Source organism: Vanessa tameamea, chromosome 13, assembly GCF_037043105.1.
Source record: "Vanessa tameamea isolate UH-Manoa-2023 chromosome 13, ilVanTame1 primary haplotype, whole genome shotgun sequence".
In the NCBI taxonomy this organism is placed as follows: domain Eukaryota; kingdom Metazoa; phylum Arthropoda; class Insecta; order Lepidoptera; family Nymphalidae; genus Vanessa; species Vanessa tameamea.
Window position 1 is genome coordinate 9178488 of NC_087321.1, and position 15566 is coordinate 9194053.

At 32.9% G+C, this 15566-nt stretch overlaps 1 protein-coding gene across 3 annotated transcripts in view; it reads right to left on the bottom strand.

The window, feature by feature from the left end:
* Positions 1–15566, bottom strand: part of LOC113403480 (inositol hexakisphosphate kinase 3) — a 34173-nt gene that overhangs the window by 10457 nt on the left and 8150 nt on the right. The window contains exon 2 of one of the 3 annotated variants that reach the window (XM_026644048.2): positions 12176–12252. The exons of 1 other annotated variant lie outside the window; for it this stretch is intronic. The gene's annotated coding sequence lies outside the window, so the exon portion shown is untranslated. Of the gene's footprint in view, positions 1–10465; positions 10848–12175; positions 12253–15566 lie in introns of those variants that run through there. One more of the 3 variants, XM_026644047.2, reaches the window with a different exon arrangement.

The following is a 15566-nucleotide window of genomic DNA, read 5'->3' on the forward strand; positions in this document are numbered from 1 at the left end:
TAAATACTTAAATCAATATTAGAACTATCTTAAATACATATGTATATATACAGCGATAATTCTAATTATAATGTAACACAAGTCATCGGCGTAGCCAGAATATGATTACGGGAAAGAATTCCAAAAATCAACAGAGAAGTTATTAATAAATTAGTTTGTTCGTAATTTAATTTTGGTTGAGATGAATCGAAAATGGTACGAACGTTTAAAATAAAATTTTATCTCTTTGTCATTTTGGTGAAAATTTAATGAAAATATATCGATATTTCATTTGAATTTCATGGGGCGAGTCTTGCCTACCCCTACCACGGCACGAGTCGAGATTTATTGGACTTCGTATATGACGGACTAATTTAAACTACAATTTATAGTTGAGTCATTGTTAATGATTGATTGATTGAAAATATGAACTTATACTTATAACAAATAAGTAAAAGTTCATATTTTTTTGCGTTTTGGTTTATATATATATGTGTATACTTTGTAACATTACAATTATAATTTCAGACGTTCACATCGTATCACACGCTAGTCACATTTAAAAAACAATACGAATATAAATAATTAATAAAATAACGGACCAATAAACAAGTACAAGTACTTAACAACTTGTATGTTGCGTAAGACAAAAACGAAAATCTAGCTTAATAACATAACAAAGCAGGAAAGCGACGATTTATAAGAGTAAATATTAAATGACGCAAGACAACAGAGAATTGCACGACCGTATTTATCATCACAATTTATAAAAGCACATAAACTGTTCAATAAAGTGTTTTTCAGTACTTGTTTAACAGATTCAGCCGATAACTAGTTCCATTCGACCGTAAGCCAGGTCAGGGAACCGGGCTGGGTGGATGGCGACCGGCGTGCACTGCCGTACGGCCGGCCGGTAAGTGACCGACCAGTTATTATTAAAAAAAGGGAACTTTTCGACCCGAGGCGGTCACGTCTGCACGCAAGGGTATTAAATACAATTCACTAAATTGATTCAAACCTTATTACATTTCATTGACACTATGAATTTAGAAAGATAAACACCACGTCGATTTATTCACAATACCCAATATTAACCTTCGATATAAATAGATAACGGACTGATGTACTTATGTACTTTGTTTACGACTAGAAGTCCAAAATATCGACAATTCTATTTTAAACTATCTATTAAAAGCAAGAATTACAATAATAAGGTTATTATAATAACACCCACAAATACGGATTGACGTTTGAGATCTATCAACGTATGCCTGTGACGTAGGGAGACGTTTATATATGCACTGATGTTACGTAGACACGAGTGCGTGGCGACTCGAGACTGGGCCGCAGCGTCACCAAATTAGAAGCGAACCCGTGAGCAGATCTCGTCTCTAAAGTTATATTTGTGTGACGCGAAGCCTCGCCTTAAATTTTCGTTTACCGTCATCTCAGCAAAACAAACAAACTCCATGACACGATACGTCATAACAAATAAAAGTATAAACAAAAATAGATTTGAAATTTATATTGCACTGCCAATAATAAATACAATAACTAGCCAAAAAACAACATGTGTTCTTAAAAGGAAAGTAGAGGATTTTAAATACAAAGTTTTATCGACGCATTCAATCTTAACCCACATGTGAGACCTTTTACGTCGCGAAAAATTTAAGTCGCTTTCAAAATTCTATTGATTCCACTAGAAACCACGTTATATAGCAAAGCCTTTGAGCTTAAAGAAAGCGCCATTTGATTCATGAGAATAACATAAACTATAAGAAATATATTGGATTATATTATATATGTACATATGCCTTTACGAATACAATATGTATATTTATCTCAGAGAACCGCAAATGTTTGAATATTATTAGATAGTGGCAACTGGTCACGTACTTGTGTATAGCCAACGAAAACCGGTTTCATTTAGACCATCAAATGTAGTTTCGACGAATATACTTATCGTCCTCTAGAGCTATGAAGTAATTAATAATTTCACAACTTTATAAAGTTAACGCAAAGTTAATTGTAATTAAAACAAGAAACGAATAAAAATTATCGACTAATACTATCGATGGTTTTAAATGTACACTGAAATGTCCTCGTCCACCATTCTGATAACTTTAATTACATAAAAAGAAATGAACAACGGTTAAACTTGTATTTATTGCTGTGGATATTACTAAATAAATATTTTCCACCGTCGTAGATATAAACGTGTTTTAACCACAAAATTTTGAACATACCAATTTCTCACTACACTCGACGCTGCTAATAAATTTACTATACAAATGCTTAGTAAACCAAACGAAAGCTAGCTAAATCCATAATCATTTATACACTTAAAACTACTAACTATTTATTTTAATCTATAATCATATTATCAATGCGAAAGTTGCTCTGTCTCTTTGTTTTCACGACCAAACTACTGAACCGAATTTGATGGAAATTCGTATGAAGCAAGCTTGAACTACAAAGAAGGATAAGGGAGCCGCGGTCGATAACTAGTTTCATATAAGTACAATTCGATATACAGACCAATTGATCAATATGAACTCCATCCGATACTACTTTTAGTACCTAAATAAATAATATTTAACGATTGATATTTTAAGTAACTTGTTTGTTCTAGAACAACTTTGAATTCTTCTTTTCATTTTCGATACTTAAGTTACATACATTTTTTTTATCGATTGAAGATTGTTTCATTCTACATATGAACGTAAAGTGGTAGACATTGAATTATAACATTAACAATAAGAGCCGCCTTGCAACTAATGCAACTTTGTACATTCCGATAATTTATTATGTACCAACATCACGTAGTATAACAATATGTTTTATTATTTGAGTGCTATAAAGTATAAGTAATTAAGTATGAGTTATTATTATTTATATCAGTTAAAGAACGAATATGTATCCATTTAAAAACGATGGTCATTATAAATATATATTCGCTCGTTATCATACAATGTCAATAAGGAAAAAGCGAGTGCATTATCTTTAAGATAGTGTATCTAGACCAAAAAACCAAAAACATTTAAGACACAATTATTTTATTAATAATGTGTAACAATTATAAAAAAATATTATAAACACACGAGCACTTCAAAACACTTCAATATTAATTAGAATAATGTATGCGAAAGTAACTGTCTGTTTGTATCTAATCCCGTGTAAACCACTGAAGCGATCGTAATGAAATTTGACAAATAGGTAGCAACAAATAAGTAGGGACTTATGTGCTAACATAGGTATAACTATTACAGGACTTTGGATAAAATTTCCAGAGCCAAACAGCGGATTTTTTGTGCAACAAAGCACGAATACTGAGGTTCAATACAAGTTAACAACTTTACCCAATCACAAACATTCACGTCTGTACAAACAGATGCGCAATAAATCCACGCTGATAACGAAACAAAGGATCTAGCTAAACGGTATATCAAGGACTGATACAACTATTAATACAACAGTTATTTTAGTAAGCACACTCATTAAAATATATTTTATGAAACATTTTCTTGAGATAGAAAAATAGAGTTTAATCTCTTCCAGCGATCTTTCTTTACATTTTCTAAGAATTCCGAAATTATTTGTCATACCAACGTTCACGAAACATTGCACAAGTTGGGACAATTTCTTGGCGTTAGATCAAATGTAACTGGATCATCGCGATATGATTATTAGAACATTCCAAGCTGTTAAGTTTCATGTATTTCACATTTCGCTACGTGTTAAATTTAATTATATAACCGCTTCCACGTGTAAAGTAGAGTTTTTTAAAATAATCAAGAAAACTGGCAGATGGGATCTAATGGTAAGTGGTTGCCACCGGCCGTAGTCATTAGCACTGTAAGAATTATAAGCCATGCCTCATTTGTTCAATGTGCCACCAACCTTCAAAGCTAAGATGTTATGCCACCTGGGCCTCTACTTGCTCACTCACCATTTAAGTCGGAACAAAACAGTATTTAGTATTGGTGTTTTGCGATAGAATAAGTGTACCAATTCATACGAGCTTGCGACAAAGCGTTAACCAACCAAGACAGACCAAGTTAAAATCTATTTCATTCTGAACAAAACGGAACCTAGGTACAGTACGAATCCTCTAGACAAACAAGAAAAGATTTATTCTCCGCATACAACCATATTGAAAGTCAGATTGACCAAGGACATCGGCACCGAGTAAAATGCCGGACGATACTGCGCGAAAACGAAGTGAATGTTGTTTTATGTAGTAAGTCGTCCTAAAGAAATAAAGTTGATATACACATTTCATTATACAATAATTTTAGCTACTGCTCTGCGTTGTAAATATACAAACACAACCTTCTACAAACAAAATTCTCCACATTCAAAACTTATATTTTAGTGGAACTCATTGACATATTGCGTGCAGACAGCTTATTTACGATAACTCTGTCATTTCAAGGCAGTAAATTAGAGATTTTAAATGTACATATTTGTTTTTTGGCTTCGATATTTTTAGAGACATTTAATAGTTAACCGAAAATACTATACGTAATTCTCGCAACTTAATACCTTGACCTATTTGTGGTACATGTGCCATACGAGCGACTAATTTAAGATAAGCAAGAACAAAAAGCGTCATAGTTAAAATCAAATTAAAAAAATGCGGCTGGCCACAAATTAATTAACGTTGAAATGATAATTAGAGCTTATAAAATTTTCGTCAATGTTAACGTGTTTAACTAAGGTGTGTAAACATGGAAATAGGTTAACACTAGGTCAATAGGTCGAGAGCGCTGACAACTGCCGTGCATTTACAAAATCGCAGTTTGTTAAAAAAGCTAGCTTACAGAAATAAATATAATTAAAATATAATATAAAACCTTCGACTACGCTACCTCGACTTGGCATTTCAAACTTTCTCGTACACTCGAAGTACTGAACATCCTAACTAATATTATAAATGCGAAAGTGAGTTTGTTTATTCGTTAGTTGGATACGCTTTCATCTCTTAACTATTCAACTGATTTCATGAAAATTTTTAATACGGGACACATACCGAAAAGGACATAACTAGAACTAATCTTTTTTTTCACGGTGGAAACCTTTCGGACCCCAAGGGGCTTAACCCCAACCGGCTTATGCGGGATTGCCTTCTTCAACACGGATCAGAGAAGCTGCGTGTCGATATAACGCTTCTGCGTTTGCGCTGCCGTGGCTCGGAAGGAACTAAGACTAAACTAACCAAACCTAACACTTGACCCCGACTCCCTCACATGTGAGCGAAGCCGCAGCCGGAAGTAGTATATATACTGTATGATACACCTTTACATTGACGAGTTAAATAAATGAACAATAATAATATATACAATACGATACGGCATTTCCCCCTTACAACAAATAAACGATAATGAAGGTATTTATAAATAGTATATTTATAAAATTAGCTGATAAAATTAATACATGACTCGCATTCACGAAAAACATTCACTACGAGACTAAAGCTTTTGTTTATGCGTGAGATTAAGGTATTATCATTAATCTTTCGCAATACATTGCTTAGTTTGGCCCAGAGACGCTTAAAATGTTGTAAAATGAGAAGTAAATCAATAAGTAACAGTAAACGACCCACTTCTGAGCAAAGGTCTCATCTGTCAAGGAGAAGGATAAAGAGGTTAATCACCATACCGATATAACACTACGGAATGACGACTACAAAATTCATGCAGGTTTCCTCACGATGTCTAACTTCATCGCGCGAGATGAATTTTAAACACAAGTTTAATAACGTGAAAAACTTAATAGTGTTTAGTCGAATTTGTATCAGCGACTTCTATCGAGTTCCAAGGGTTCGAAGAGCCGAGATAGGCTACGGTTTTGAAAACGAAAAACTTAAATAAGGAATTCTACGTACAAAGTCGAACAAGCACTGAAGTTTTTCGTGCTTATTTGTAATTCTACTTCTCGGCGGTAAAAGAAATTTTAAAGGGCATCCACCTCATGCGTATAAACCAACCCGCTGTAGAGCAGCATGGTGGGATGAGCTCCTCGAAAGGACGGTCGGCCTCAGCCTGGCAGTGAGACGTTTATAGAAATTATATGTCCACACTTTACATTATATACTAAGCCATATTAAGTAGAATAACATATATTTATTGCTGTCAAAACAAAATTTAGTTACAATTTATAAATAATATTATATCACACCACAATCATATAGAATAATCGAACGAATTATCGATATCGTAGACACGATTCTCTTAAAAATAATATTTTCCTAAAGTATTAGAGTATTAAGAGCACATGAGAAAGAAACGACTGCCAAGTATTGACTCATAATTTTCATTCATGCTAAAAACGTATTCAATTGAATAGTATTTCGGTAAAGCACGCAAAAACAAAACATAAATTCTAAAACTGCGCAGATTCATAAACATCGTGAAACGTAATCATTTATTATTGAATATTTTACGACATAGTAATACGTCGATTTACACTATCCCGATATACCTCCATAAATTCGTTGTTACTTTAATTTCTATTACTTCATACTATTTTGTTACATTCATTTTAAAACTACCCGCTTCAAAAAGATATCAAACCAGCTACCGACCCGGCTTCGCATGTGTAATATAAGGATTTAAAGCTTCTGAACCGACAATTCTTCAACTACGAAGGAATATTGAGCTGTATCTTAAAGCTATGTAACATATTCACTTAATAAATAAACTATGTCTGATTCGCAATCCTTTCAGTGTGAAACCGAAAAACAAACAAACTTAACTCTTAATAATATACATGTATATATTTTTTTACATTTTACAGGTTGGCGAACGGTCAAATGAACCATATGGTAACCATATATCTGATCACCACCCACACCACACCACACATTGGTGCTGTAAGAAATATTAACCATTCCTTATATGGCCAATGAGCCACCAACGTTGGGCACTAAGATGTTATGTTCCCTGTGCTTGTAGTTTAACTTGCTCACCTCTCCCTTCAAGCCGGAACACAACGATATTGTTTGACGATAAAATATCTGATGAGTGTGGTTTCTATCCTGACGGGCTCGCACAAAGAACTACCACCAATTAAATGTATATTAATAAGATTGTGATTGTGTGTGTGTTGATGATTGAAATGACTTGCGTCAATATAATGACGTTTCATGGAAAATACATATTTTCATTTTTCCTTAGTAACAAAATATCCAGTTAAACCCTCACATAGTAATTATATAACCCGATTAAAGTAACATTCAACTTGTTACGTAAGCTCTGGGTATCACGGGATTTTGTTACAAACGATATTTTCTATTACGAAGTTTATATGATAGGCCAACGACAAATAAAAACAGTACGTATTCATACTTAAAACCGTTTTTATAACGTAGCGTAGTACAAAAATCTTGTATGTTATTTTGCTCACTACTCTATTGATTCTAATGACATTTTATACAGTATACAGCTTTCACCCATAGCCAAGTCACATCTTATCTGATGAGCGTGTAACTTATCTCAATGTCAAGAAGAAAAGTCGCGAACTCAGTTCTTTTAATATACATATTTTACCTTGAGCTTGAACTCTGTTCGGAATAAGCCGATGCTCGCAGTAAAAAACTATGACATAATGGTATGGTGACATGTTCAGTAGTTGAAACTACCTCGAGTACAACCAAACGCTTACATGTTCCAATCTAGTACATAGCAACTGCAAGACTCTCGATTACAACGTCGTTTTCAAGGCAGGTTGATGAATAAATCAGCCTTCAGTAAGCTCCACGACTAGTTATGAAAACCGGCTCTAACCTAGTTTTTTAGGTATTTGCATACAGTATCAATTCAATCTTTCAACAATAGATTTGATCGTAGAAGATACTTCTTAAACAAAATTATGACCTTCACGGTTATATAAATAAAAAATAGGCACTTAATTGGTCTTAACCTTAATACCCTTGACAGTATTGCATTTTAAATATGCACGTAACAATTTGAATGTTCAACCAGTTTGCAATTTTGATTACAATGAATACCTACCTAACTAGTTACGAAAGTCACAACATTTGTCATATTTCGCTTGCTCATCACATTTATTGATGTTGGCATGTATTCTGCTTAGCGTAAAATGGGATTTGGCAAATTATTAGGTTCGGTTGCCAGTTACCAATGAGGCTTTACTTTTAGTGATGGATCGCCGGCCACCTTGCGGGGTTTGAATGAATGAAGTGAATCTATTTATTCTACCGGGATCGCACGGACAGGTAAATAGACAAGTGACACCTTACATCAATAGTCGGGACAGAAGTCGTAACATTTGTAAGATCACGCAATATAGCACGTGGTCCACTATGATGCCAAATGTGTCTCGACCCAAATTATAGCGGTAGATATATTAGAGCTAATATTATCGGTGGCAACCCTTAGAAGTATACGTCTAATTTATTAACAATGTTGAATGGAGCTCTGTTTCATATAACATATAACGTACTAAGTCTTTTCAAGGATACTTATACATGTTCTTGAATAGGGGGAATATTACTTTGTCGTATATTTATCATAGACGTGCTTCTAAAGTAACACGTATTTACGGATATAAATATACACGTAGAACGATAAAAAATGTTATTATATGAAGACCTAGCAGGAAATAAGCTTATATCCTCGTGGTTACGGAATCACAGCTAAACAATACTTTTAACGATGGAATATTCCACGGAGCTTTCTAGAACTCCTCGGACAGGCATAGTCTTGCGAAACAACGTAATGTTTTGTTCGGCCACATAACGCAGGTCAGGTCTGCATCGTGACTTTCACTGCTTGGGCATTGTAAATCAAAATGGCACATCGGAGCCAAACAATCGTGACCTTATGCTTGGGATCATTCAGCAAAGTTCATATCCGTCGTCTCCGTTAAATCGATAAGAATATTTTTAGCAAGCAATGAAGTTTCAATAGAATATATTAAGCGTAGAAGACAATCGAGTCTATAAATACGATATCGGAAACAACGCGATTGTTTCTGAATATCAATTATCCAGACAAAAACCTTGAACAGCTGGAAACAGAGCGGGTCAATGAGTTCAATGTATAACAAATTTTATCTCAGTCACCTTAGTTACTTCCGCAGGTATCAGGGTTGCTTTAAGGTAAAGTCGGTACTCGAGTATCTACGTAACGAGCGACCAGTTACAATAAATTTAGTAGCATTCTTACCATTATGCCGGAAACCTATAGTCATTTGGCACAAATGATAAAATTAAAATAAGTATATCGTTAATACAACAGCTACTTCCTGGAATTTACATATGCTTAGCCAAAGTAAAGAATTATACGGAAATAGAATTGAGTTATACCTGAAATATAACCAAACTTACACTACTAAATTTTCCCCAAAAAAACATAAAAACAAATGATACAGAGGCAAAAATACATTGTTGATTGCTAACAGCCATGCCCTAAAAACGATTGATCGTGATAATCACGATTGATAACCTTGAAAAAACACTAGAACAATGCATTGCATTATTGTTGTCAAGTTATTTGTTAGGTAGTAACAGAGAGTTGGAAACTAGCTGTCTGGTCGAGTGACAAACAATTGCAGACATAAAAGGATGAGTAAACAGTTGCACGCAAAACTGTGGCCTTGTAAACGGAGTTATTATGTTCACATAACAAATCATGCTAGATTAAAAGTTTTCCGAGATTAGATTACGTATGATTTTGTAAATCAAGGCACGTTTACATGCGTCCCTTTCAGATAAAATAAAATTATTAAATGACGTTGTGTTATTATTGATTGAATATAAAAAAATATTGGAACTAGTGCTACATATTTTATTTGTGTTATATTTATTGTAGTTAGTTTTTTTTTTCTCGAACAATTATGAACGATAATATTTCACAAACAATAGTCACAAAGAGCGAACAATAAATATGAGTAATACTCGTAAAATCTATCACGTATTTTATTATATTTCTTTGTAAGTTTATTGCATTCAATAAAATAGCCATAATAATTATCAATTTGTGTACAATGTAACGACCAATGCATAACATATATATTGTAATAAATTATCTAAATCTTTCTCCTTGTATTTATGAAAAAAAAACAACATAAAAACAATATGAAGAGTCCCCTAACCGTGCACGTGTACAAATATGCACGTAACAATTTAAGTATGTATTTGAAATTCAAATTAAATTCGAAATGTATGCGTAGATAAGAGGCGAACAGTCAGCAGCGCGTGTGACGTGGTAATAGACCGTCGAAATCGTACGATATTATCAACAATCAAACACTCAGATCTGCGCACATATGTATAACTACACGAGCTCACGGAAGAAAATAACAATGTAAAACAATATGTGAAAACGCTCGCTGCTTAAAAACATATATATATTTTTATATAGAAAATATATTCATAACAATATTAAAATCACAATCTCAATATCAAAAACAACAGACATACGAAAATCACAGCGAATTCATTCATGACATCATAACTCACTTGACTATAAACTTCCTTGAGCCCGTTCGTGGTGAAATCCCAAACTGGAACACGTTCGCGACGAAATTGTCCGTTTCTATCAAAAGCACAAGCACTGCAACTAACAGAATATTGCTCAATACAGGAATCAAACTAGGTAGTGTCGAGCGATTCAATTCACTTCGTAACAATAGTTCAAACCGTTCACGTTCACAAGTAAATACACAAGCAATTTAAAACGAGTTTCTCTTTTAAATTCTTAATATGCATGAAATGAAAGAACTCAAAAATAAAAATTACAATACGTAACGTAGAGCACTTGTTTCCCTTGGCGTTGCGCACTAGTGACTGAGACGAGTCGCGAACCACGAATCAATGTCGGTGCAGCTGTGTGGTATGGCGTGTCTGTGAGCCGCGAACACACACAACCATGCGAGGTACACTCGCCCGCACCGGGGCAAACTGACGACCAACGATACTGTCTCATCTTTAAACGCACCCTGGACCGATATTACTGTGTCGTCCCTTAAACAACGTGAATGAACCCGTTGACCCCAAAATCTCTTCCACCTTATTTACTTTTTTGTTTCACTTTAGTATCTCAACACATAAAATAACTGCCTTAAGCACATAGCGACCAGTTGGGCTGATTTCCGATTTTATAACTATTTGGATGTAATATTTGAGTGCAAAAGGCCAAGCGTACGTAATTTATTTATTTTGGAAACAAACGGTACTAATACATTAAATTAAAAAGAAAAAATTAATAAAACTTAGCCAAATATTGTTTCCCATATTACATTAATACAATAATTATTAAAGTCAAATATAATATAATATTATTAATGTTTTGGTTCCTTGAAAAAAAAAATGTTGTTTCAACTAAGACGCCATTTTATTATATACAGGCACATACTAGACATCACAACTACAAAAGAATAAATAAATAAATAGAGATAAAGGATTCTTTAACATTATTTGAATTATAAATGTACTCATAATGACGTATCCACCAATGGTAAACCATTTTACCAACAACGGGATGTCGATTCATGTCCTGATATTCATTACATATTTGATGCTCTATTATTTTTTCGAAATTAAAAATTATACCCCAAATTGAATAGCTCTAAAATAATAAACCAAAAACAATTTATTTTATTAAAAGATATAAGAACTTGTATACATTTAATAGTTATACTAATATTTTTATTTTTTTCGTTTTATCGAATTCTGATTATTTATCTTTATTTAGTAGATATATAGTAATATGACGCAAAACAAATTATAAAATAGATACGGATAGGGGATTACGAGAGATTATTGTTTTTATTGTATTGAGGTGGATATTAATACATATTTAAAAAATATACATATATGATAATACTCACAGATTAGACACCGTGTATCGTAAGATTGATAACAATTTCTAAATATTATCTTTAGATTTGAATAACATGATATACAATACTTTAAAAAAGCTCAACAATGATTTTCAGTTGAGATTAAACACAATAATTATTTATTTTAACTTTACTTTGAAGTTCTACTACATAGCAATTACTTAATCGAGCTGATGACGTCACAAAAGATTCTAGATATAAAATAGGAAAAAATAGAACACAGTATACTGTGTTCTATTTTTTCCATTCCAAAACAAAATATATCAGATTAAAATTAACTGTCCTTTTAGGAAAAAGCTATTTTATATAGAATTTTTGAACATCGTACCTCAGCTAAATCAGTGTCGAGTGTTTCGGTCGCAAAGCCGACCTCCGAACGAGTCGGCAGAGACGTGCGCCGCGCACCTGAGAGCAACATCGTTTGACATCAGCCACTGTTAGCACTATGCAACGTACAGATATATCGATAAGATAAGGCAACTGGATGTGCTAAACTGCAATTAACAACGATAATTCTATAATTCCTAATTTACAATGAATTGATTGATGAGTCGACTTATAACATTCTACTGTATTTGCACAATTGTGTACAGGTCATGCAGTAATACAGAGACAACACGTGTCTAAGATTAACTCTATGGGAATTTGATTAAGTATCTTTGTAAATCAGACACATTAAAAAACACACACATACACACACACGTGCAAACTAGATTACAACGCAAATAACACATGTGAAAACAATAAACGTAATATTGATGTTCTATTTAAAGACAAATCCAATTGACCGAAGAAGTATTACTCTGATAAAATTAATGATTTTTTTTTTGTTGTTTGATATCATTCAAAACAACAACGCTTAACCTTCACCTTATCAAAGGAAATCCAAATATTAAATCGCGTGCCCAGCTAAACCTAGCTTATCATTGCGATATGAATTAAATTCATATTTTATATATTATTTTCATCGTTAGATTTCAAATAGTTCTTCAAAACTTCAAATCCATTATTTTATATGCTTTGATTATTAATAACGTTTACGCAAACGATACCTGAGGAAAATGTTCACACGATAACTGATGGGTAAATACGGTTATAACACATTTGAATATCAAAATTAATAAGTGTCAACTCCTCGTCGGTACCAAATTTCGACGCATGTTATTGGCACCGAGCCAAAAATTTTGCACTGGTGCTAATTAAAGTATACCATGCTGCGAATGACCCATTCTTGATGTATGAGAATTAAATTTCAGATGCGAATGACGATCAATTGTAATCTAAAGACAATCATTTCCAAAAAGTGTAAATGCAATGTCCTGACAATGCAACAGAATATCACAACTTTCGTCGTAAGATATTAAAGTATTATAACCTTTTGATTGATTTGATTCCAATAATATATAACAACAACAAGGGATAATGAAAATTGATAATTTTAAATTCCACATTACACCTTTATAATATGGCAACTGACATAAAATATGGCATATCATAAATTTCGTCGAGAAGTGATCGTCTAAAAAATTTAAAAACATTTTCTTTACATGAATATGTTGTAACTGTTTATTACAAAAAGACGACGTTGTAGTATCAAGAACATTGACCTGAAATTCTTTTCGACAAAATTTAATGTTATTACCTTTCGACATTAAATTACAAACTGAGTTTAATCTACATAATGATTGTTGCTGTTACTTACATTGAAATACTTTTAATCGTCGATGAATAAATACTACAATTATTTAAATCGACGATGTATTACTTAAATACATTAAATCAAATTGACTAACGTACGATAAAATATTAATCATCATACATAATAGTCATAGATAACTTCAAGCATATGATTCAGCGGCAGAGTTAAAATAATATTAAACTATAGATAACGGTCACGTTCCACGTGCGACCGAAATAATTGAAGGTTACTTATAACAGAAAACATTAACGACGGATATATGAAAATACATGCTGATTAGCTATTCGATATTAATTAAAGTCAAAATCCGACTTAAGTATTTGTTACTAGTCAACGTTATTACGAAATGGAAAACATCACTGAATATATGAAATTTAGACTAATTGAAACAGTTTCAATTAAAAATCTATTAAATAATCGAATTACTTTATTTATTTCACAATTGAATTTCTTGCTATATGACGGACGAAATATTAACTCACACTAATATTAACTGCATATTATAGTTATACCTAATTAGTATTACAAATATAATAAACTATTAAACAATTTAATATTTATACATTAGAATTAGAGTAGATCAAGATATATATTTCAACAGCAATTTTGCTCCTACTTATTGCAGTGAGACAGTGTGACAAAACATTAGGTTTCGATTGCAAATAAAACTCAAAGAACAGGACAGACTAACCTATATTCTATTCCAATGGCAGGAGCAAAGATAAATAAATAACTATGACCTTGAATTGGCATGACATCATTGGTCGAGATCTATAGTAAATAATAGTCTATGGTATCCATTACGAGTTCGTGAAAAATAACGTTTTCAATGACAACGAAGATGTTATCAGAACTTTGGAACTAAAATTCAAGTGAATGTAAGTAGTTAAGCGAAATAGGGTTGGTATTACAAATAAAGATGCACTAATTCGAGTTTTTTGCTAAAATACTGCATGGTGTGACAAAATTTAGATGTCTATCGCAGTGGTTCAAAACGAGAAAGCCGTCTAACCTTTTGCATATTTTATACACTATTCTCCATTTCCGTCGCGAGTAGGTGTGAAAATGTCACCTTATATAAGAACATTTTATTTTTAAAGCATTAGCTCGCTCCCTGATAAATACAAAAAAAACTATTGAAGAATGTTTTTAAACGTTTTTGAATATCAATCTAGTATTTTGAACTTGCTACATAATATTACTCTTTCTATTCTTTAGCTATTTATTTTATCGAAAGAAATTGCGTTCACATCCATCTCTCCCATGTCTTTCCTCACACACTCCATCCATGTTTACTTAGGTCGTCCTCAACTATCTTTTACTTCTTGTGTCTCATCACAACAATAACATAATATTAATAAACATAGTTAATATAGGTTTACACAGGTCGCCACAGGCTATCCGCGTTTATTTTCCCCTGAAAATCTACATGCCCATATTGTGATCCAGATTGCAGGCTACCTCTATGGCAAATTTCTTTACGATCGGTTCAGTTAGCCGTAGGAGCAGACAGGCACTTTTACATGAATAATACTAGTATCACGTATAGATGCAAAACTTTATATTGATAATCGATATAGTTACTAGAATAAAGGAAAAAGACGCGCAGGCAGGTCAACCCACAAAGTTTCAGCTCTAGTTTTCCTCCTTTTAAGCTTAGTTTTTAACTTTTAAGACATCATTTGCTGCGTATTATATAAAGTGTCGATTATAAAGAAGACTCTAATGACTATGACATTGAATGTTGTTTAATAAATCAGCGACAACTGTGAAGCTAGTAGTAAATGTTACAAACATATTTTAAAACGAAAAATGTAATATTCAAAGATAACGTTTATGCATTCAATTATGCACATGATTTGAAAACTTTATTTCTTTTCTCATATTACATTGTCACTGGATTCAATCAAAAGCATCCCACGTTTGAAAGGACGTTTAAAATACATATAATCCAACCCTGCCTACGTCATTTAAAGCAAATAAACCCAACTAGTACGCCCACACGCCGTCCATGCAACCT